The sequence below is a fragment of the Pristis pectinata genome, chromosome 6 (genome assembly GCF_009764475.1).
Source record: "Pristis pectinata isolate sPriPec2 chromosome 6, sPriPec2.1.pri, whole genome shotgun sequence".
NCBI classification, from domain to species: Eukaryota; Metazoa; Chordata; class Chondrichthyes; order Rhinopristiformes; family Pristidae; genus Pristis; species Pristis pectinata.
Genome location: NC_067410.1, coordinates 97,269,533 through 97,294,976, shown reverse-complemented (window position 1 = coordinate 97,294,976; position 25,444 = coordinate 97,269,533).

Here is a 25,444-nt window from a genome sequence, read left to right as displayed (position 1 = left end):
TATGACATTGTTGATCATTGAGAGCAGATAGATGGGCCAGCAATTATTGGTATTGGTATTGGTTTATTGTTGTCACTTATACCGAGGTACAGTGAAAAGCTTGTCTTAAAACCGATCGTACAGGTCAACTCATTACACAGTGCAGCTACATTGAGTTAGTACAAAGTGCGTTGATGTAGTGCAGGTAAAAACAGTAACAGTACAGAGTAAAGTGTCACAGCTACAGAGAAAGTGCAGTGCAATAAGGTGCAAGGTCACAACAGGGTAGATCGTGAGGTCATAGTCCATCTCATTGTATAAGGGAACCATTCAATAGTCTTATCACAGTGGGGTAGAAGTTGTCCTTAAGTCTGGTGGTACGTGCCCTCAGGCACCTGTATCTTCTACCCGATGGAAGAGGAGAGAAGAGAGAATGTCCCGGGTGAGTGGGGTCTTTGATTATGCTGGCTGCTACACCAAGACAACAAGAGGTAAAGACAGAGTCCAAGGAGGGGAGGCTGGTGTCCACAATGCACTGGGCTGTGTCCACAACTCTCTGCAGCTTCTTGCTGTCCTGGGCGGAGCAGCTGCCGTACCAAGCCGTGATACATCCAGATAGGATACTTTCTATGGTGCATTGGTAAAAGTTGGTGAGAGTCGAAGGGGACAAACCAAATTTCTTTAGCCTCCTGAGGAAGTAGAGGCACTGGTGAGCTTTCTTGGCTGTGGCATCTACTGGATTTGACCAGGACAGGCTGTTGGTGATGTTCACACCCAGGAACTTGAAGCTCTCAATCCTCTCGACCTGGAGACTGGATTTGTCCTGCTTCTTATGAATGTTTATATTGTACCTTCAAGACACATCAAATCACTTTACCATTAATTGCTTTCTAAGTGTGTTGTTTATTGGCAAACCAGTGGCCAATTTGTACAGAGTAAGGCCTCACAAGAAGTAATGAAAGAAATGAGCAGTTAATGTATACTTTGGTGGTGTTGAATGGAGGATGAACGGTCAGGAACATCCGGAACCCTTCAAACAGAGGCTTGGAATCTTTTACATCTACTCCTACTTCCTTTGTTTCACTTCTTCAGCACTGCATTGAAGTGTCAGCCTAGATTATGTGTTCAAGTCTCTGGAGTGGAGCCTTAACCCACAACCTTCTGGTGCTAATCCAAGACTGCTACTGCTGAGCCAAGGCTGATGCTGTTTCAAATCACTAATGTATACTGGAAATGAAAATAGAATAACTAACTCCTGGAGAATCCTGCTCACATCTCCTTTCAAAAAGAAAAATTGCCACCTTTTCCAATTTTTCAGGTAATTGATGATTAAGCTGGATACTTCACCTGTGCTTTTGGCATGTTTTAGCCCTTAATTAATGAGGTGAAAACTTGAGGTATAGTCTCATTGGGTGGAGCTGGAGAGTCCCTGCCTTCTGCGTAATCAAATATAATAGTCACAGCTTTCATAAGAGAAAAATTAAAAGATGTTTGGAAAGAACGGTGTAATATTTCATAAGTTTAAGAAATTGCCACGTTCATTTCTAAAATAATAATGTTCCTTTTATCAGGGTTAAAGTAAAGCGGGCATACTTTTATCAGATTGAAAGTCACCTTGTACATTTTGTTTTATTTGGTGCATGACTATCAACTGCTTTACTTAGGGACATATGCATGGCAGAACCAAGTGGATAGAAGTTCATTCTTGCATTACAACACCCTCTAAAATAGTGTCATGCAGTGGACCAGTGTCAATTTGATCTAGGGCTAAGAATATATTTTTCCTGTACAAGTAGTTTACAGCACATGAATGGCAAGATTTTCAGGTCTTTTGTATGGCCGCACACAAAAAGTGCACATAATTTCGGAAGGTGCATGTGAATCATGAACTGTGATCCAACTCTGTCATGTACCATCTTGACAAGTCCCTTAAAATGGCATTTTTCAACATAGTATTGTTGCTGGACGTGGTGGAGAGGCTTAGGGTGAACTATGCTGAGAGGTGCTGGGGGTACATAGGAACAAGCACATGCTTCTCCTACACTGGATTGGAGATGAAAGTGAAAGAGGTGGTCACTGGAGAGAAGATCAGAACCCTTAGCGTCCTCCTCCACAACCTCCCACCCTAAAAGAAGCCTTTAACTGAATATTGATCAGAGGTCTGGTCCATCATTGCATCTAAGTACATTCCATCAATGTTTTCTGTGCAAGGGTCCATAACAGAAATGTAGATAATATCTATCCCTTAAACTCTTATACAAACACCTGTTTCTTTTTAATAAGGCCTGGTTTTCTATTCATGGCCTCTGCAGTTTCTTAATTGTACATCAATGGTCCAGTGTTGCAGTAACAACATTAAACATGTTGCATGACAATTGTTATCATTTCTGCATATCCAACATTGTACATATGTAAGGACTTTACATGTTAAGGACAGGTCCTTCCTTATGAGCCTGATTGAATTTTTTGAGGATTTGACTAAGCACGTCGATGAAGGGAGAGCAGTAGATGTAGTGTATATGGATTTCAGCAAGGCGTTTGATAAGGTACCCCATGCGAGGCTTATGGAGAAGGTGAGGAGACATGGGATCCAAGGGGACATTGCAGTGTGGATCCAGAACTGGCTGGCCCACAGAAAGCAAAGAGTGGTTGTTGAAGGGTTGTATTCTGAGTGGAGGTCGGTGACCAGCGGTGTACCTCAGGGATCTGTACTGGGACCCTTACTATTTGTGATTTTTATAAACGACCTGGATGAGGAAGTAGAGGGATGGGTTAGTAAGTTTGCGGATGACACAAAGGTTGGGGGTGTTGTGGATAGTTTGGAGGGCTGTCAGAGGCTACAGAGGGACATAGATAGGATGCAGAGTTGGGCTGAGAAGTGGCAGATGCAGTTCAACCCAGATAAGTGTGAAGTGGTTCATTTTGGTAGGTCAAATATGTTGGCAGAATATAGTATTAATGGTAGGACTCTTGGCAGTGTGGAGGATCAGAGGGATCTTGGGGTCCGAGTCCATAGGACGCTCAAAGCGGTTGCGCAGGTTGACTCTGTGGTTAAGAAGGCATATGGTGTATTGTCCTTCATCAATCGGGGAATTGAATTTAGGAGCCGTGAGGTATTGTTGCAGCTATATAGGTCCCTGGTCAGACCCCACTTGGAGTATTGTGCTCAGTTCTGGTCGCCTCACTACAGGAAAGATGTGAAAGCCATAGAGAGGGTGCAGAGGAGATTTACAAGGATGCTGCCTGGAATGCGGAGCATGCCTTATGAAAGTAGGTTGAGGGAACTCGGCCTTTTCTCCTTGGAGAGATGGAGGATGAGGGGGGACCTGATTGAGGTGTATAAGATGATGAGGGGTATTGATAGCATAGATAGTCAGAGGCTTTTCCCCAGGGCTGAATTGGTGGCCACAAGAGGACATAGGTTTAAGGTGCTGGGGAGTAGATATAGAGGAGATGTCAGGGGTAAGTTTTTTACTCAGAAAGTGGTGAGTACGTGGAATGGGCTGCCGGAAACGGTGGTGGAGGCTGATACGATAGGGTCTTTCAAGAGACTGTTAGATAGGTACATGGAGCTGAATAAAATAGAGGGCTATGGGTAAGCCTAGTAATTTCTAGGGTAGGGACATGTTTGGCACAGCTTTGTGGGCCGAAGGGTCTGAATTGTGCTGTAATTGTTCTATGTTCTTCTATGTTCTATGTAAACTCACATTATTCACTGCACATTATAAAGTCAACCTCAGTTCAATTACACTTAAAAATATGCTATCAGCCATTACTTTTGAAGTATTTCATTTGAAACTCTCCAGTGCAATTTTCTCAGATCTTGCATTTAATGCATACACTATTATTTACAAGGCATATTGAATGTCTTATCGCTTTCACTTGGCTGACATGCCATGTTCATTAAACATGTGACATGACTATTCAGGATCACAAGAACTAAAGTACTTTGGAATTCCACTTTTTTTCATGGTTTCCACACATTATATTTAAGAGTGTGGATTTGTTTCACAGTTATTTTGTGTACCCATGCCTGACTAAAGGTCAAAACACAAGTATGTTTGTCAGGATGCTTATAAAGTATAACTTACATAAGGTCCTTATTCCTTTGTACTTTACATTTATCAGTAATAAGTTTTATTTGCAACCGCTTTGCGTTCCAGATACCAATAACATTTGACCTATCAAACATTGCCCTTGATTGTTTTGTCTTCAATTATCTTCCTCTTAATTTTGATCACCAAATATTTTTCCTCATTTATGTTTCCATGATTTCCTCCCACATTGTAAATGCCAATGTAATTTTCTTTTGTCTAGGCCTGCTCTCCTTTCCCTAGACAATTAACTACCTCTTTCTTGCCCTCCCTTTCTAGGACTCTCTGGTCCAACCAGATGGAAAGAAGACCATTTGACAAGTGTATAACAGGACCAATTTTGGATCAATTCTACCCTTCCTAGACACAATGAAATAACAGACATCATCATCTCATTGTCTCTCCTGGTCAGAGTCTCCAGTGAGAAGCAAGCAAACTAGAAGTATGCAACTTATTTAGAAAACACCCATAAAAATTAATTTTTGATCCCTTAGGATATTTAGGCAAGTCCCAAGAGTAATTCCTGAGTTCCAATAATGTCAGATAGCATAGGCTGGAACTTTTAAAGGACTGCAGAGAACTCACAATGAACATTTGCTTCAGTATTAGTTCTGAAAAGAAATACTTTTACATGTAACAATGACAAAGCTGCATACTTTCTACTCATGCTTTCTAATTATCCCATCACTTTCGAACTCAAATCAGTTAGACAGAATGTGTCCTTTTCATTATTTATACACAACACTTGCATTTACCTTAAGTTTGCTTTCTGAAATGAAAATGAATTCAAAGTAGTCTTTTTTGTCTCACCAGATCATCTGCATTGCCTGAACACAGAGTCAATCAGTTATAAAAACAATTAACATATCTAACCTGTTCTTCTGTATGAAATCTGTACAATGTTATTTGATGGAATTTTAAGTACATAAACTTATAATGCTTTGTTTTGCATTGAGCATAAAATTCAATCACTCTCTGGTGACATTGATTGCCACTGCCTGGAGGTTGCTTACAGTTAAACCTAGTTAATTATGAATTGTCAGTGTCCCTGTTCAAATAAAGAGGCTGTTTTGCCCTCGGGGCTACTCTTCCATATCCTTGTGGTCTGTATATGCATTATCACATGGATTAGAGATGAGAAACACAGATATAAATCCAGATGAACAAGCTGTTGTAACAACTTTAATGTAACAGAGAATGAGCCAAAAGATTAGTCAGATGTGAACTTTCCCAGGTGTTTCAACATTTGGGTACATTTTTCAAATGGGTGTTGTCTGTTAAACTTAGTATCTAGATTTTAAACATAATTGAAACTTCAAAAGTAGAAAGATAATAATCAGGAATAATCAACGTGGTAAAGTTGCTTTCATCTAATTTGAAAGTAAGGAATGAGTAACCTTTGTAAGCCTGTGTTCAAGTTGCCAGTGTTCCTGCTGAAAGATAGGAGGAGGAACGTGGGGAGGGTATAATGTGGTTTATGAAAGCTAGTTAACAATCGAAATGGAAAAACTGAAAGGTCAAATGTGCAAAAGCTAATAAAAATATATGTAGGTTACTAGTAAGTTCAACATTTAGGGGGCAAAGTATTGGCATAGAATATTAAAACTCTGCACTGTGGCACAAACTGGTCACTCACTGGTGCTATCTCAGAATCAGATTCAGATTTATCATCACTGACATGTGACGTGAAATTTGTTGTTTTGCAGCAGCAGTACAGTGCAAAGATATAAAAATCTATGAATTACATGTTAGCCATTTTCACCCTGGGAAAAAGGTCTCTGACTGTCCACTCGAACTCTGCCTCTTATCATCTTGTACACCTCTATCAAGCCACCTCTCATCCTCCTTTGCTCCAAAGAGAAAAGCCCTAGCTTGCTCAACCTATCCTCATAAGATATGCTCTCCAATCCAGGCAGCATCCTAGTAAATCTCCTTTGCATTCTCTCTAAAGCATCCACATCCTTCCTATAATGAGGCGACCAGAATTGAACACAATACTCCAAGGGTGGTTTAACTAGAGTTTTATAGAGCTACAATATTACCTTGCAGTACTTGAACTCAATCCCCCGACTAATGAAGGCCAACAACCATACTCCTTCTTAACAAGCATATCGACCTGCACGGCAGCCTTGAGGGATCTATGGATGTGGACCCCAAGATCCCTCTGTTCCTGCACACTGCTAAGAGTCCTGCCATTAACCTTGTAATCTGCCTTCAAATTCGATCTTCCAAAGTGGATCACTTCACACTTTTCCAGGTTGAACTCCATCTGCCACTTAACCCAGCTCTGCATCCTATCAATATCCTGTTGTAATCTACAGCAACTTTCTACACTATCCACAACACCACCAACCTTCGTGTCATCTGCAGACTTACTAACCCACCCTTCCACTTCCTCATCCAAGTCATTTATAAAAGTCACAAAGAACAGGGGTCCTAGAACAGATCCCTACAGAACACCACTGGTCACCGACCTCCAGGTGGTATACGCTCCATCGACAACCACCCTCTGTCTTCTATGGGTGAGCCAATTCTGAATCCACAAAGCCAAGTTTCCCTGGATCCCATGCTTCCTAATTTTCTGAATGAACCTTCCATGAAGAACCTTATCAAACACCTTACTAAAATCCATGTACACCACATCCACTGCTCTACCTTCATCAATGTGCTTTGTCACATCCTCAAAGAATTCAATCAGGCTTGTGAGGCATGACCTGCCCCTCACAAAGCCATGCTGACTGTCCCTAATCAGCCTATGCTTCTCCAAATGCCTATAAACCCTGCCTCTAAGAATCTTCTCCAGTAATTTGCCCACCAGGGTTTACATTCCTAAATTAAATAAATGATCTTCATACATAATAATGAGCATATGCTCTGCCTTCTGTAACCCACTGATTTCATTATAAACTGGAGGGCTTGTAACCTGTTTGGTAAGGTTGTTAAAATTATCCTTCATTATATCATAGTGATTTTCTACTTTCCAAACAATTCAGGCTCAGAGCTTGTATACATCATGGAAAATTTGCAGATTATATTGTATTTGTGAAATTTTTTAAAAATAATTTTGCTGTTTGGAGTATTTATTGTCTGATCCTAATTGCCCTTAATAAGGCTATTTTCTTCAACTGCTGCTGCCCACAGATGATGAGACATCTTGTATTTAGATCCAGTCAGAATGAAGGAACAGAGATAAATTTCTACTTCAGTGTGATGTGTGACTTGGAGAACTTGGAGGTGGTGGTGTTTCCATGCACCTGCTGCCTTTGCCTTTCTAGGTGTGGAGGTCTTGGATTTGGGAGGTACTTTTGAAGAAGTCTTGATAAGTTGTCGGCATGCATTTTGTATATTGTAAGTGATGAATCTTAAGATCCATGTGATTAGGAACAGAGAGACACAAGAGACTGCAGATACTGGAATCTAGAGCAACAAACAAGCTGCTGGAGGAACTCAGCAGATCAGGCAGTATCGGTAGAGGCAATGGGATGCAGAGTCTGAAACTGAAATATTGACTATCCCTTTGCCTCCACAGGTACCGCCTGACCCACTGAGTTCCTCCAGCAGCTTGTTTTTTGATTTGGAACCTAATTTATTTGTGCATGGACAATGAAGTGGATACAAAGAATGAGAAAATTACAAAGGTAACGCTACTTGTGTTCTCTAATCTATAATTTAGAAAAACACTTGTTTTTGTATGGCACCTTTAACGTAATCAGGTATTTCTAAGTAATCCAGAAAGTTGGAGTTGATACAGATTTAGGTGGGAAAAATTCAAAGCATCATATCCAAGCAGCCTAATGATTCAGCTCCAGGAATGGGACAGACAAAATGTACAGTGCTCAGAAGGACTGATATATATAAGAATGGATTAGGACTGGCTACAGGGATAGGTAGGTATGATGGTCTCAAAGCCACAATTGTATTAGGTATGTGGGATTCAACTCAGAATAAGAGGGATGCAGTAGAATTATTCACAGGATGGTGTGACCACACCTCAGAAATACCTTTTCAGCCATTAAATCAAATTTGCATGTCATGAAGTCATAAAAAGTGCTTTATAAATGTAAGAAATGAAACAGAAAGTGATGGAAATACTCAGCACATCAAGCATCTGTGGAATGAGAAACAGACCTAATTCATTAAGTCGACGAGTTTTCATGATGAAAGAAAATCAACTTCAAATTTATTTGTCTCTCTCTCTCCGTCTCTCTGCCCTTCTCTCTCTCTCTCTCTCTCTCCCGCCCCCGCCCTCTCCCCCTCTCTCTCTTCCTGAACTCCTGAGTATTTTCTGTTTTATTTCAGATTTGCGCTTTTATTAATTGGCTCCCTCCTCTTCTCCACTGTTGAATCTGTTTGTAATTCTTGGGTATCTCATATGAAAAAGGAACAGCAGGAAAGTTATGATGCCGCAAAGGGAAGAAAAAAATTGAAGTATTTCCTTACACCATGTACTGCTTGAATTGAAGGAAAGGTAGAATGTTAGAAGAAGGATTAGTTCTAAAGATACTGTAATCTTCATAGGCTTCAGCTCCACCATTGGTCATGGCCCCAACAATGGACATCCTAATGTCTTAACCTTCTCCAGTGGGGTTACAACAGGTCCCTCATCAGTTATTTGTCATTGAGTCAGGTTGTATGCTATGTTATTCTGCAAGTGAAAGGGAAGTATGTCATTGTTATGAAATATGTTTGCCTGATGTATCTGTCATGGTTTAATAGCTGGTCATATGTGCAAGCTTTAAGACCTAGGTGCTAATTTATCAGCAACCTTATGACAATCTATACAAATCTTAGGAATGAGGACTGATTATTGAATATTATTATATGGTGAAATGTGTTGTATCTGAAGCTAGTGGTGCAGTTATTACATTGAGGGCTGTGAAGATGCATTCGCTGAACTTGACCACTTGACTAAGATCATAGAATTCCTTGTGATGCTACATTCAGGTCCTGAATCTACTCCTGGCATTGACTTCCATAGCCATCTCAACATGGGTCTGGTAGGCTTCCTGACCTCCTATACATGCAGACCACCATGCTTACTTTCCACCTATTACATCTCAGGTGCAGTATCTGAAATATTGCAGAACATGCATTATTCCATGTTGCACCAATTTCCCAAGTCAACTTCAGATTTGGAACACCTGCCATTATCTGCTCCACCCACAATGCTCCTCCTCGCTGAATGGTGAACATCAGCTTTAAGCAGCTGGCCTTTGTAATGCTTCACAAATACACTGAAACACAACATATATAACCAAAGAGGTAGTGGTTTCTTTGAAAAGCAGCACATCAAAGTCTTTAAATTTTTAGCCCCTGCTCTACAGACTGAATGTACCAACTGTCTATTGTTAGATTGTTGAGAAGCAGGCACCCCTCATGCCTTTTCTGTCCAAAAGGATTCCCCAAAAGAGGAAAACAGACATTAACAGCATCATGCCTGAAGATTTACAGGTGTTCAGGTGGATAAATGCAAAGGGAAAAAAGATATAAAATTATGGACAAGAGGAAAGAATGAGGTTAATTGGATAGTTCTACTAAAGAGTCAGACAAGGCCTGATGGAGCAAGTACTGTATCACCATAGGATTGAATGGGTTAAGGTACACAGAGAGCAAGAAAAAAATAGTGATTTTGTTATTGATGAAAGCATTTAAGCCAAAATCTAAATTTAAATATACATCTAAAATGTTGAGATTTGTAAAGAAATTTCTGACAGCCTGTCAAATGTAATGTGAAACCCATATTTATTTTAGATTCAAGAAAAAACAAAGCCAGATACTAAAAATAGCATTATTAAGAATGTGACTTACTTAATCTCAACAGCTTGCTTCTACCTTAAAATGAAACATTATTACTAATAAAAATTTAATTAATTTTATCTATTTCTTTGCCAGACTAACTTCTTTCTTGGCCCCCATGGAAAACTGTATTAAAGTTAACTGGCAATCCTTATCAAGGAACAATTACACAGTTGGTGCTGAAGTATTTTGTTGCTAAAAAGTTTACTTTTAAAAAACCCCTGTTAATGCTCAGAATATTTTTCTTTCTGCAGCACGGTATTGTAGTGGTTAGCATAACGCTATTACAGCACCAGTGATCCAGATTCAATTCCGCCGCTGTCTGTAAGGAGTTTGTACGGTCTCCCTGTGTCTGTGTGGGTTTCCACCAGGTGCTTCGGTTTCCTCCCACATTCCAAAGACGTACGGGTTAGGAGCTGTGGGCATGCTATGTTGGCGCCGGAAGAGTGGCCACACCTGCGAGTTGCCCCCAGCACATTCTCAGTAATGCAAAAAGACGCATTTCACTGTGTGTTTTGATGTACATGTGACTAATAAATAAATATCTTTTCTAAGTCTTTTTCAAGTGCTATTCTCTAGTGGAGAACATTCAGCATCCAGCCCTCTGTCAGGACCACTATTTCCCCACAGTTTTTGTAATATTAACAAAAATGAAGCAGCATGTTTACTTCCTCCCTTCTATTTCAATCCACCCTGACAAAATATCTTACTTCCACTTGCCAGACTTTTTTTCATGCTTGTGCATCAGTTTCCATTGATTCATTTGACTTCATTTTCCACTGGATAGCATTCAGTTACATTGTATAATTAAGGCCCCATCTCGTTTGTCAAATTACTCCATGTTCAGGAGCATTCTTTTTATTTCGCTTGTTCCAGAGTATTGAAAGTACACTAAACATCATTACAAATGAAGTTCTTTGCAACAAAGCATAATCCCTCTTTGGCTTTAATGTGCAGTTTGACATGATCAACCATACCATCCTCATCCAAAACATCTGTTGTTCCTCAGTGGGGCAACCCTCAAATTGGTTTCACTCTTAGACATCTGAACTTTCCCAGAATATTTCTAGAAGAGATATTTCTTCCTATCTTGCGCTGTTAGCTCAGGTCACTTCAATTTTATCCTTACTAATAGTTTTCCCTCTCTTGCATCGTGCCTTTGGCAGCATTATCATTAGACATAGGGTTGGGTTCCACATGTATGCTACCGCCATCCCTCCACTGCTTGTGTTCCCAGACTTCTTGTCTATTTTCAGGTCTTGAAAGAGCCACAATTTTCTCTACCTAAACATTTGGAAGAATTCAGCAATACACACAAAATACTGGAGGAACTCAGCAGGTCAGGTAGCATCTAGGGAGGGAAATGAACAGTTGATGTTTTGGGTCGAGACTCTTCGAAGGATCTGCATCTGCAGAATCTCTTGTGTCTCTGGAAGAATTCAGCAATTATTGTCAATAAATGTTACAAACTCTATACCCTAGCTATCATTTACATTCCCCTCTTGATCACCATCTCAAAAGGAACAAGGCTGTTTGCAGCCTTGGTATCCTATCTGGTCCCAAGCTAAACTTTGTCTACATCCTCTCTGGCACAATGATTGCACCAATGCATCACCTCAGGCTATCTGCTGTTGAACCTCCTTTACATGCCATTGCTATGTCCTAACTTGGCCTTTCCAGGATGTCCTGATTCTTAAAATGTACAATCATCCAACCTCTGCCATCTGTATCCTCACTTTTACTCACTCACTCATTATCTTTGTGCTTGTTGACCTAGATTGTCTGCAGGTTCTCCAAAACATGAGGTTAAAAACTACATTTAACTTGGCTTCTGAAAAGTCAATTCATTTGAAGCCAATTTCAAATTATTAAAGAGGACAACAATGTAAAGCCAATATTCTACATAGCACAACTAACGGAGGGCAATTTCTAAACTCTGAAATATGAAATTCCAATTTTTGTGTTTAAATCTAGTTAAAACCACCCTTTATCCCCAAGCCTCAGTCCTCTGACCCTAAATTCTTAAACATTCCTCTTTCCTTTGCCTCACCATTGTCCTTTTGCTTCAGCCACTTGGTCCAACATTCATTAATCCCCTCCCTAAACACCTCTGTCCTTCCAATGACAACAAGAAATAGCCATTACATGGTCAGTTTAATGTATTAACATGTTCCAAAGTGCTTCACAAAACCATTATGCAAACAAAAATGACAGCCAAATAAGAAGATACCAGAAGAAGTAGGAGGCCAAAATAGTTATAGGGAGGTACTTTTAAGGACAAATTTAAAGGATAGAGAACCAGAGAGGCAGAATGGGTTAGGAAGTCAATACCTTTGCTTAGGGTTAGACAGTTGAAGGCATATCCCCCATTGATTAACACAAGAAATGCACAAGTGTCTAGAATTAGAGGAATGCAAGGATCCTGAATGGTTGTAAAGTACAGAGGTAGGAAGTGTAAGGTCAAGGAGGGATTTGAAAGCAGGGATGAGAATTTTAAAATTAAGTTGTTGCTGGATCAGGAAACAAAGTACAGATTATGGGTGAATAGGACCTGGTGTGAATCATCTCTGTTTCCTCCTTTACGACTTTCCCTAATATCAAGCATTCCCTTGAAATTCTTATTCATTGCCTCTGGTTATTTTTGCTTGATTATCCATTTCTAGTACATCACGGGACAGTTTCTATGTTATAGGTGCATTATAAATGGAAGTAGTTATTGTAAACTACTGGGATGGGAGGGAGTGATAGGCTGGTGGGGGGTGGGCATTGGGTATTATGGTTCATTTACATTTAATGATGAATTGAATTGTAATTTAAAGCGCTGTTTCCCATTTTTCAAGGAGCAGCAGTAAAATTCAACATCACCGACAAGTGATACAAGTAAGATTTTTAACATAAATTGCAATGTGATTAATATCACATTGATAAACTCCATTGTAAAAGCATGTTGATGACTTTCAATTAACAGCAACAAAGTAACCATTTAATCAATTTTCAAATAGTAGGGGATTTCTAATATTATAATATAATTTAACTCACAGTCAAAAATATGAGATATTTTTTGATATTCACCTAAAACCCCACTTTCACTGCAGATAGACGAGCTGACACTAGTTGCCCATATTGTAACTTGACTTTCAGTGTGAAACCACGTGTTATAGTGACAGACAACAGTGCATCTGTTAATTTCCTGATAAGAGGAATGAATGAGAAAACAGCACATTTTTCCCCCAAGTCATGAAGACAGTTAACAAAATATACATGTGCTAATTCTTTTAGTAGCGCAGAGCAAAAACTAAAAAGTAACATTATGTACTAAGGAAACTTCAGACTAAATGTAACAACCAAAATCTTTAGTTTCTATAATAGAGAGCCATTTTCATTTAGTCCTTTTTGTCATTTTATCTATGAAGAGACAGAAACATAGTATTGCCAAATAAATCTTTCTTGACTTCCTGGCAAGCTAACCTTCCAAATTTTCCAGGGTTTGATCATAGTGTACAGGCTTGGTGAATTTCTGCCTTACAGCCTTCTAAGCTTGACTTCAGGTGGGACAGGGCATGGTGTGGTGAAAGAGTGGGTTCTCTGGCTGTGATGGTAAGAAATGTAAGGTAACAGCAACACTTAAAAGACTTTGTTTACATTTTAAAGCATATTTAAATCTAAGTGACCACCAAGGTGCATATTATTCATATTGCTATAGAAGGAGGCCATTTGGCTCATTGAGTCTATGTCAGCTCTCAAAACAATCCCATCAATCCCTCACTTATTTCTCCCCAACCTACTCTCTTACACAGGCCTATTAACCCCCCTTAAATTCTCATACCATCCAACTATATTACAGGCAATTTACAGTAGCCAATTAACCCAACAATCAGTTCATCTTTGTAAACTGGGAGGAAGTTGGAGCAATTGGTCACAGGGAAGATGTGTAAACTCCACACAGACAGCACTCAAGGTCAGAATCGAACCCATATCATTGGAGCTCTGAGGCAACTGCTCTACCTGCACTGCCACTGTACCACAGGTGGTGGGTGTGATTAAAGGTTATTGTTTATTTTACAAGAGCTCCAAATATTTTCTGAGTATATTTCTTTCTGCCTTTCCTAAAGTTATATGAACAATGACAGTGACCTGTGTAATCAATGCAGAGCTGGAGAAACAATTAGTCAGCATATGATGGAATTTTATAGCATTTGAACCCTCTTTTTGGTAGGCAAAGTGGACTTGGTGTCATTGTACACAAATCTCTGGAAGTTAACATACAGTAAGGCAAATGATACGTTGGCTTTTATTACAAGAAGGTTTTAGTTCAAGAGTAGAGACGTCCTGCTCCAATTATTTACAGCCCTGATGAAAATGCATGTAGAATATTGTGTGCAGGTCTACCTAAGGAAGAATATACTTGCCTATAGGTACAGCAAAAGTCCATCAGATCAATTCCAAGGCTGAGGAGAAATTAAACAGACTGGGCTTAAAACTCCTTTGGGTTTAAAGGAGTGACAGGTGATCTCATCAAAACACAGAATTCTTCCAGGTCTTGGAAAGTCAAGATGTGGGTTAATTTTTCTCCTGGTTGGGGTCATAGTCTCAAAATAAAGGTTAACCTTTCAGGACAGACGAGATGAACTTTTCTCTCCACCCAAGAGGCCTATGGAAGCTCAGTTGCTGAGTACCCAAGACAGCTATCAATAGATTTTTAGATATTAAAGGAATCAAGGCATAAGGGATTAGTGCTGGAGAGTGATGCTGAGGTATAAGTTCACCCATGATCTTACTGAATGGCAGATCGGGGACAAGGAAGCAGATGGCCTACTTCTGTTTTCATTTTTTATGTTGTATGTTCTTAAGTAACATATAAATGTGTGTGCAGCATTTTAGCATATCTCCCCAGAGGATAGCTGAGCATTCTGCTTAGCAATTATAGAGATTCAGAGCGAATATGGTATACAGTACTCACAGTACCTGGGAGTAGAGATAGAGAAAGAATCTACTCTTTAAGGATGTTGTCGAGTCAACCCCACAAACACAATGGAATATCAAAAAAAACTGCAGATGCATAAAATCTGAATTCAAACCAGAAAATGCCAGTAACACTCAGCAGGTCAGGCAGCATCTGTAAAAAGGAAAACATAGCTAACTCAATTTCTCTTTCTACAATACTGCCTAACCTGGGGAGTGTTTCCAGCATTATTCCACAATGCCATTTGCCAGGATAATAATTTAGATCACCACTTGTTTCTGCCCATCAGGTCAATCTCTAAGTACTGATAATAAACATTTCCAGGCCTAAGTAATAATGGATTGTAATAGATTTTTGTTTTGGATTCTGGTCACTTGGATTTTCTTTTACTGTTTTGCTTGCTGTCTTGTATTCTAATTGACTTGTGACCAATATTGTTGTTGCAGCAATTCCCAGGCCAGCAAGTGCTTTCATTTTATTTTCTTGACATACCTTGAAGATTAGTTTATTCATCACTACACTTAATATTTTTGTAAAATTGATTAGGTACTCACTTTTGGTGAAGTGCCCCTATTCCAGATTATAAAACATAAGTTTTACTATTGTTTGTTCATTCTTCAACATCTTTACTTTAAGGATTATTTATTTTATTCTTTTCTGCTTTTGTTCTAACACAAATATATACCTTTTGTGCAATGGTAACCTCAACTATTTGACCCAAAAATTAGAATTTACCAATTGACACTCACTGGGCATCCATACTTGAAATCTGGGCACAGAGGTCACCAGGTACAATAAGAGATTCCATCTATAATGGCGGGAACATCCTGTGAGTGTGCAGACCATTCACCCCCAACTCTCCACACTAGAGGGCATTCCCTTGGCATAGGTACCAAGAACAAAATCAGAAGTTTAACCTTATATTTCATGTGGTATGAAAATTGGATCGTTTAGCCCATAATAACTTTTATACATTCCACTGTTCGAAATGTTCTCAGTATTATACTTTTAAATTATTTTACTATGCTGTTTGTGTATTAAAACTGAGTTGCTCATAGTTAGACCGGACGCCTTCTAATTACTGCTAAAAGTTTGCTGGTCTCAGCTTCATGATACTATTTATATCTATTTATGTTTCTTTTAATTGAGAGATTCCCAATTCAGTACTGTATTGCTGACCATTTTCTGGAACCTAGGTTATACTAACATTAGGTGAGGCAGATTCACTATTGCTTTCATTTAAGTCTGAGTCAGCAGTATCCTGAGAGATACTTACTAAGACAGTCCATCAGGAATGCGGTCAAGGAAAGGTCACTTACTGATGTCAAATATGGAGCCCCAAAGCACTACCCTAATCATTGCAGCAGTGGATTTTTATAAAATGCTGCAACTCAGCAAAATATTGTTGAATTCACCTTTCAAATTTAGCTTCTTTAATCTGACATGGGCAACCTTTCTTGCAAATCAATGACTTCATCACCTATTTAATCATGCAAACTTTGATCACAGAACCAAGGCATGACCTCCTGACTCTGGTAAAGCAGCTTTCCATTTTTTATGTAGTAATTTATGACTTAATAATCAGTTAAAATCCTCTTGACAGTGAGGGGCATAAAACCCATAAGGAAACAACAAATAATCTTTCTTTATTTCTGCTGTTGCAGCTATTCATGTTGGTTTTGACAGCATATATTTCTACCATAAGTAGATTATATTTTTTAAAAATTACAACTGAGATATAACTGCAGAAAAATAAAATTCACCTTTATTAATTATGGTAATTTGCAAATATCAGGAGGCATATTTGTTCTGGGGTGGGGGGGGGGAATACCAGCTTAAGCTACATAAACACTTTTCATCCTAAACGTTAAAATCATAGTGTAGCGGTTAGCATAATGCTATTACAGCTCCAGCGACCCGGGTTCAATTCCCGCCGCTGACTGTAAGGAGTTTGTACGTTCTCACCGTGTCTGCGTGGGTTTCCTCCGGGTGCTCCAGTTTCCTCCCACATTCCAAAGACGTACGGGTTAGGAAGTTGTGAGCATGCTATGTTGGCGCCGGAAGCGTGGCAACACTTGCGGGCTGCCCCCAAAGCATTCTACGCAAAAAGATGTATTTCACTGTGTGTTTCATTGTACATGTGACTAATAAAGAAATCTTACCTTATCTTACTTTACCTGTTGATTTTTACCCAAGTTATTTTCAAATGCACATCTCTTGGTGCATTACATTTCATTGCTCTAATTCAGGGACATGATTGGTGTGGAAGTATTTGAGTCTGGGGTCTGGGATTAGGTGGGCAGGGAGCAAGGCCCAGAAGAGAGAGGCAGGTTGTTGACCCAGTGCCTGATTTTACAGAACATGCAGTTTCCACAATATTGCAACTTAATAATTGTTGTATAAAATCAATTGTGAATTGTGATCAGTTTATATCATACCCTGTGGGTATTGACAAATGTAGTAATACTTTTCAATGTCTATAACATATAAATCTTCAAAGTATGTAGAGCATCTACTGTGATATCTGTGCAATGCGGATGTGGTTCCCATATTTATTGTTAAAACACAGTATGGGCCATCTACAGAAAATCAGAATAGATCAGCTCACAGAGGCTGCCACTGGAAGTGCAGGTTGGTTGGAGATTCACTTAGAGTCATAGAGTAATGTAACACAGAAACAGGCCTTTTGGCCCACTATGCAGATGCTAACCATCAAGTGCCCATCTATATTCATCCCACTTACCAGCAGTTGGTCTATAGTTGTCTGTGCCTTGGCAGTTCAAGTGCTCATCTAAAAATTTCTTAAATATTGTGAGAGTACCTGCCTCCACCACCCACTCAGATAGTGCATTCCAGATTCCAATAACCCCCTGAGTGAAAAATTCCTCCTCAGATCCCCTCTAAATCTGTTACCCTTTACCTTAAAGCTATGCTATCTGATCTTTAAACACCTCTGAATTGGGGAGAAGTTTCCAACTATCAATCCAATCTATGTTCCTCATAATCTTGAATATCTTTATCAGGTGCCCCCTCAGCATTCTCTGCTCCAAGAAAAACAAACCAGCCTATCCAGTCTCTCCTCATAACTGAAGCGCTGCATCCCAGGCAACATCCTGGTGAACCTTCTCAGCATTTGAAGGAAAGCTCATTGGGCTCAGCATTACAGGGGCCTTCTAAATGATTATTAAATAATGAATTAATACAGAAAAATTGCAGGCAGTTTTAACAGAATCCAGAGACTATACTTTGGTTCTGTGAACAAAGTTTGCTTACTATTTAGGTGTTTGTTTTGTTGACTTGTCAAAAGGGCTGACTGAGAGAACTTTTGGAATTTCAGTTCATTTTTGAAGTATGTTTTTCTTTTGTGAAGAAGAAAATGGGTATTGGACTTCCACTGCATCCATTCTGGGTAGTGTTGGCAGTTGATATTTGCCATGTGTCACTATTTGACCTGCCACATTAATGACTTCATATGTAGGAACATCAGGTACATGGCCAAAGTCAAAGTTGAATTTATTGTCATATACACAAGTGCATCTATGCACAGGTACACTGCAGCAGCATCACAGGCACATAGCATCGAATGAGCAGCGTTGACAAGGAATGCATAAATTAAACACAATTTTTACAAGAAAGAATACAATTAGAACAAAAAACAGTCCATTTTAGTGCAGTGATCAAAGTGGTCATTGGTGTTTGCTAAACTGTAGTGATCAGGGATGAGCTGGTTGGTTACCATCACTTCAAGAACCTGGAAGTAATCCAACCAACACTAATACATTCCAATGGTTAATCCTTTGTATTTCGGTAGTGGGTGGTTCATTCTACTCTGTCTACCATTTTTCAGATAGATGACTATTGGGGAACGAAAGCTAGAATTTAAACTCTCCAGCCATTGAGGTGCTCATAACTTTGGAAATTGGCCCAGTAATGTAACCACTATGTTATTACTGTGGATATACATTCATGTTGGAGGCTGTGTATACTGCAACAAAAACTTTCCCAAACCCAATATGTGAGATATGTTTTCTACAGTCCAAAAACATTGGAGGATCCAACCTACTTGTCTCCATGAACACAGTATTACTGCAGCAGAAGATATTCAGGGTAGTGGTCTAGGCCTTGTACTTATCTGACAACACATGGTGTTTGTTCTGACAACACTGTGCTCCAAGCATTTTGTCAGGAGAAGGACTCCATTCGATTTAGCATTTCTACTCCTTCCTTGTCAAGCACACCTATTAGGAACAGATTCTTCCCCAATGGTATTAGATTTCTGAACAGTCCGTGAACACTACCTCATTTTTCCTTTTTTTTTGCACTATTTATTTTTATAATTTATAGATTTTTATGTCTTGCACAGTACTGTTGCTGCAAAACAACAAATTTCATGTCATATGTCAGTGATAATAAATCTGATTCTGATTCTATCCAGAAGTTTGTGTCCTTTCAGCATTGAAGTAACCAGAGTGGATCAATTTAGAGCTCAAAGTTGAATCCTCCTTTGCTCTCACAGTTGGTGTATATCCACCTTGGAATGAACTACAGGTTGAAACTCCTCTCCAGCACCCTGGCTGGACCACAGAAAATCCAGACCACAGAAATTGCCCCTGATCATCTTCTTCTGAGCAGGAGAACTGTTCATTTTAAGTAATAGGCACTCCCGGGTCCCACAAGGGTTCCAAGAACTGTCTGTAACCTGATGTTTCTGTAAATCAGATATCTGTTGAGAGATTGCAAAAGTTGCACTGGTAGGTTAATTAGTCACAGTGTACAGATCTTATTTAATTTTAGATCTCAGTGAGATCTTAGAATTAGTTAATTAGTATCATACTGTACTACAGATTCAAAACTTTCCAAACCATGGGAATTGCCAGCCCACAGAATGCTGGTCTAGAGAGTTTCAACCTGTAGAAGCTTCTCTATATATGGATTTCTTTCCTCTCACCTGTTAAGCTTCTCAAAAAGCAAAAGAATATTTAAAAACTTAGGAGTATTCTTTGTTAAAGCAGTCCCTTATTTGCCCAACCCATAATTATCAACCAGCATGCACCCACCCTCAACAATTCCACCCCTCACCATGCTCACTTCCCTTTAAGTGGTCATATACCTTTTATTTGGCACAATAGCCTTTTAAAGAGGCATAGTAAGACTGTTTAAATAATCAGACCCTGCAGAGCTAGATGGTATGAGCAGGCTTCTCCAGCCGTGCAATTAAGTGTGAGAGTTCAGTAAGTGCAATTGGATTCACACCTTGTTTATATTTTAATAAGTAGTTAATTTATTTTGCTCTCTCTCTGTCACACACATTTCGTGATAATCCCGTGATAGGAATCTTCTTCATTTTGTATTTCTTTTGTTACAGGATTTTGTGTTTTACAATCAATGATTCAGTGATTTCTGCGCCTTCCATCTGTTGATCCTCCAGTCCTAGCTTTACCTGTTACTCCATTTCCCTATTTTCTTGCAATCTGCTGTGGAAGTAGGGGAGCTATTGTTTCGTGAAGTATCAGGATTAAAAATTCTGCTTGTCAGCTCAAGTATCTAATTCTCTCACCACAGAATCTCACTTCATTTACAACACGAGGGCCCCGTATTCAGTGTTAAGAAATGTGACAGTCCTGACATAGAATGTTCCTGACTTCCTAATGCGCACCACGTTAGCTGCTTTAAGTCACATTGCACCAGTCTTCCTTGGACATGAAGAAGTTGGTTAGCTTTTAGCACTCTCAGCCTTTTGTCTATTTATAACTTTTTACATCGTTGTTGAAGATTTGAGAGTAGATCAACTTCTTGTTTGACTTATCATGTTATTTTCAGTTTTATATGGCTGCATTAGCATGAAAGTAGTCAGAATAGGTTAGAAATGGGTTAGGAATGGGCAATAAATGCTGGCCTTATCAGCAATGCCCATATCCTGAAAAATGAATAAATAAAAAACGTTTTACATCCTGGTTGTGATATTGTAAGATGCATACCTGTCAAGTCTAATGAGTTGCCAAAGTTCTGCAAAGAATTCACACACAGGCATCATTTCTTTCTCAGAAGTGGAATGGAAGCCAGTCACCCACAATCCCGAGGGACTGCCGAAGGAGAGGAAGCAGAAGAAAACCTTGCAGTCCAAGTAAGTGTATATAATGTACACACCACTATTGACCAGTTTTCTCAAGGAATGATGAATCAGGCAACCGACGTATTGGTTGCTCACACCCTCCCGACCTTGCTCACATCCCTTTCTCTAACTCCACTCTCCCTTTCAGTCCTCTCTCCTTCTGTCTGCCTACCTCTATCCCCTGTCCCCTAACTGTCTTCCTCAGTCTCCTTTGAACAACACACCCATTAGCCTCACACCTTACCATTGGATCCTCCTGGAAGTTGAATCTAACCCCCAATCCACCACATCATTGCTCCAATTCCAACTGGGAACTGGGACCTTCCTCCTCCATGGACCAACTCTAAGTTCTGGATTTCAGGTAACTGCTCTAGATTCTTCCGGCCATGGGATCTGAGGGACAGCAGGATTACCAAAGCAAAGGCAGAGCTGAAGGAAAGCAGTAGCTGTTGGCAAAGGGAAAGAAGAGAAGGGGAGGTGGGGAGTGAGAATAGGGAAGGGGGATGGGGGAGACAGAGCAGTAGGTGATAGAGACAGGAAAAGGAGAAGAGGGCAGTCAACCCCAGATCCAGGATTGATGGAGATTTCCCTCTCCCACCTCTTTCTCACTCTCACCTTCTTCTCTCTTGCTCCTCCTCTCTCTCTCTCTCTCTGTCTCTCTCTCCCCTTCTCTCTCTTTTCATGCCTTTTCTCTCCATCTTTTCCCCCCTTCCCTCTATCTTCTGAACTCACACTCTATCTCTCTTCCCCCACAACTGACATCACTAAAGGAAAGGTGAGACATTTTGCATTGAGTTGTAGACGTGAATGAGATTGTGTCAGCCCAGGACAAGCAGGAATGGGAGCAGCCTTCATAACACTGCATGATTATCTGAACTGAAGTGTTGAGACAGTGGGAGCTTTTCAAAGAAGTATTCAGTACATCACCAGCACGTTGCAGTGCAAATAATTCTGCTGTATAATTATTGCATTACTGTAATGTTAAAGATGTTGATAAAGTTGATTACATTGTCATGTTACAAAGTTTAATATATTAATAAACATAAATAATTTCTCCTGCAGATTTCAGTAATTAAATTGGTTCAAGTTCTGTATTTTCTCTTATTTACCCTGATTTTAAGGTTTTGTTATACAGTAAATTCTTAACTTTTGCTTATTTAAATTTTGAAGTTTCCTTTTCCTCAATGTCAACAAAACAAAAGAGCTTGTCATTGACTTCAGGAAGGTGGTGGTGGGGGGTGCACACACTCCTGTTTACATCAATGGTGCTGAGGTCTAGAGGGTTGAAAGCTTCAAGTTCCTAGGAGTGAACATCACCAATGGCCGATCCTGGTCCAACCATGTAAACGCCATGGCCAAAAAACCTCACTAGCGCCTCTACTTCTTCAGAAGGCTAAAGTAATTTAGCATGTCCCCTTTGACCCTCACCATTTTTTTATTGATGCACCATAGAAAGAATTCTATCCGGATGCATCACGGCTTGAGATGGCAACTGGTATTGGTATTGGTTTATTATTGTCACTTGTACCAAGGTACAGTGAAAAACTTGTGTTGCATATCGTTCATACAGATCAATTCATTACACAGTGCATTGAGGTAGTACAGGGTAAAAACAATAACAGAATACAGAGTAAAGTGTTGTAGCTACAGGGAAGTGCATTGCAGGTAGACAATAAGATGCAAGGTCATAACAAGGTAGATTGTGAGGTTAACAGTCCATCTCATCGTATAATAGTCTTATCACAGTGGGATAGAAGCTGTCCTTGAGCCTGGTGGTACGTGTCCTCAGGCTCCTGTATATCCTGCCTGATGGGAGAGGGGAGAAGAGAGAATGACCTGGGTGGGTGGGGTCTTTGATTATGCTGGCTGCTTCACCAAGGCAGCGAGAGGTATAGACAAGAGTCCATGGAGGAGAGGCTGGTTTCCGTGATGTGCTGGGCTGTGTCCACAACTGCTCTGCCCATGACCACAAGAAACTGCAGAGAGTAACAATAATAAACCAGTTTGCCAAATTTACCAGTCTTGTGAATCCACTACTGAAACTTATGGAGGTACAGTATTCCTCGACAACCACCATCATCTTTATAACCCCTAACGTGGCTTAATGAGACTTCTAAACTGTCAGTTCTTTCTCAATGAGGAAATCATCCAACAGAACAAATTTGAGCCTCTAGGCAATCCCAGGGAGTTTCTGCTTTTAATATTAAGGGTGTGAAATTTTTGAGTGAGGTTGCAAAAAGCACAACGCCTCTCCACCCAAGTATTCTGCTACTAGTGAAGTATTAAATATCCCACTAACAGCCCAGGATCAGTGCCTCTACCTGTGTCCATACAACTCACCACAAGGAGAAGAATCAAAGCAAACCTCCTGGCAAATAAACATCTCATTCAACTTTGCAAACCCCTCCAACAAAATTATCTTTGGAGTTAATGGGCAATAAATGGAACATTTCCCCTGTGAAAGTTAAGGGCTTAGTGTATTTCAAAATTTGTTTCCTGAGTCACAGCTAAATTTCTTAAAGGATGGAAGCAATCCTTGGGGGTTTGAAACCCCTCATGTACAAGCAAGGCTCAAAAAAGGGTGGATAAGTAGATAAGTGGATAAGCATGTCCACTGTTACCTTGTATAATCTCAAGCTCAAGGATCTGTGCAACACCCGACAGCATCAGATGCTTACTCATGTTAAGTAGGGAAATAACTAAGAAACCAGCTTGGTTTAAGCCAAAGATTTTTTGAAATTCTTTTTTGGTCATGTGAATTTGTCTGAAAGGCTACATTTGCAGCAGGTGAACTTAGTTGTTCCAGCTGACATTTAGTGAAGCGTGTTTTAAAACCATACCTTATTGCAGGGCACTGAATAGACTGAATAGATGGTCCTTCTTTGGAACATACACCAAATGGGCCAAGTGTACACCTGGCTCCTTTGCATACTACTGGCACCAGCTACCTCAGGGTGGTTTTGCCTTGGGGATATCAATGTGAATTAGGCTCCCTTTGTTCAGATATAAAGGGCATAATATCCATTTCAAGCATATGCACTGCATGCCAGTTTTTGTCCTTTATCAATGCTATAAGAAGCTTACTTTGCCTTATAATGAGTTACAGCTCATGTCTTCCATACTCAAGGCTAAGGAGGCCATTAAGACTGAAGAATTTCCAGGCCCGTGACCCCAAATAAGTCAATCAGAACAATTTATTTTCATGGCGAGACATGAACAACTTTTATCTGTGGGAAAGGCCTGTCTCTGCTTGCACAACTTAAATAATGTGGGTAAAATTAGAATCACACATTGAATACAGGTCATGTCCTGTGATTTCTTGAGCAAGAAGTTTGGGACCCCATGTGCTGTATCAGAAAACCATTGTGAATTATTATTCCTTTCAAGTCTTCTTCTGTTAATATTTGTATGCGAATTAGTGATTTGTATGTGTATGTGTATAAGTGATTTGTATGTGTATAAGTGATTATGATAGGACATTAATGGAACAATTAATTAGAACCTATTGTTTCATGTCCAGGTCTTAACAGAACAAACAGATGGAAAGAAAGTTTTGCCTCTGCCAGCTAAATCAAAGTGAGTTTGTGTACTTAATTCCAAAATGGCTGAAAACTGTCCATTATTCAACATTCTGCTATGAATTATCACATGAAACATGCCAGGTTGAAATTGGAGTGTTTATGATGAAGTACCCAGCAAAACAGTTGAACCCTAAAATGTATTACAATAGGCTTCTGCTCCAATCTGCTTTGAGGATTGGAATCTCTTCAAGCAATAATAATTTCTGAAGATAAGATTTATTCATCTCTTACTGCAGCTGCAATTATGTGTCCACTGCTTGATCTGCCCAGCATTCCTTTGAAGATCTTGCAGGGTGATTTTCCTCGCAAATCCCATTGGTGTGGGGGCATAAAATTGAAACATTTGGCACAAGAGTACAAGAGAAGCTGTGTCTGAGGGGAAAGATTCAAACCGAAAATGTCTAAACATTATTGCACTAATTTTGTTATCTTTAAATGTATTTTTGCACATAGCTTAACACATAACAGTCTGGATTCCTATTTATTTGGGTGTGATTTAGAAGTGATATTGTCCCAGCATAAAGGATGGGAAAAAAGATGTGGGAGGTGTGAATATGTCACTCCTCTTCATTTGATTCTTAAAATGAAATGACTGTCTGTTCCAGGCAGGAGCTTCCTCTGCCCAGAGACGTGCCGTCTGTGCAGAATGGGCAGAAGTCCAGTTTTCCATGCTCCAGCACCGATGGTTTAGAACACAAAGCAATCACAAGATGATGATTGGCCCCACAGATTGTGAAAGATCCACACTGTGTAACTGAGAGAACACATTATATTTCCACTGGGCCCACAGACCTTAATTATGATCAGAGGTGTAGATGAAAATCTGACTCCCGAATCAACAAATCCACACATAGATTTTGCAGGCAGCTGGGGAGAAAGGCCCCTTTTCTTTTAAGACATTTTGAATATCCATTTGTTC